We start from the raw sequence: 286 nt of genomic DNA on the forward strand, positions 1-286 counted from the left end.
GGCCCCCTCCATTGGGAACATGGAGTCCTAGCCACTGAACTACCAGGGAAGTCCCGGATTATACCCTCTTAAAGTTTGGAAGGAACTTAATACTGTATCCTTGTTGCAGGGAGGAAGCCAATTCTGACTCCATGTTGGAACTGTTTCTTTGACTTGCCTCGCGTTGCTTTTGTTATTATAATCATACAGAATGGTTTGCCTCAGAAAATCCTGCCCTTCTGCCTGACTGTTAAAGTGCCTTTGCTCAGAACCCTGTCCACTTGTGAATGGTAGGAAGGAAGAAATT

The sequence above is a fragment of the Bison bison genome, unplaced genomic scaffold (assembly GCF_000754665.1).
Source record: "Bison bison bison isolate TAMUID 2011002044 unplaced genomic scaffold, Bison_UMD1.0 scf7180017864375, whole genome shotgun sequence".
Lineage (NCBI taxonomy): Eukaryota > Metazoa > Chordata > Mammalia > Artiodactyla > Bovidae > Bison > Bison bison.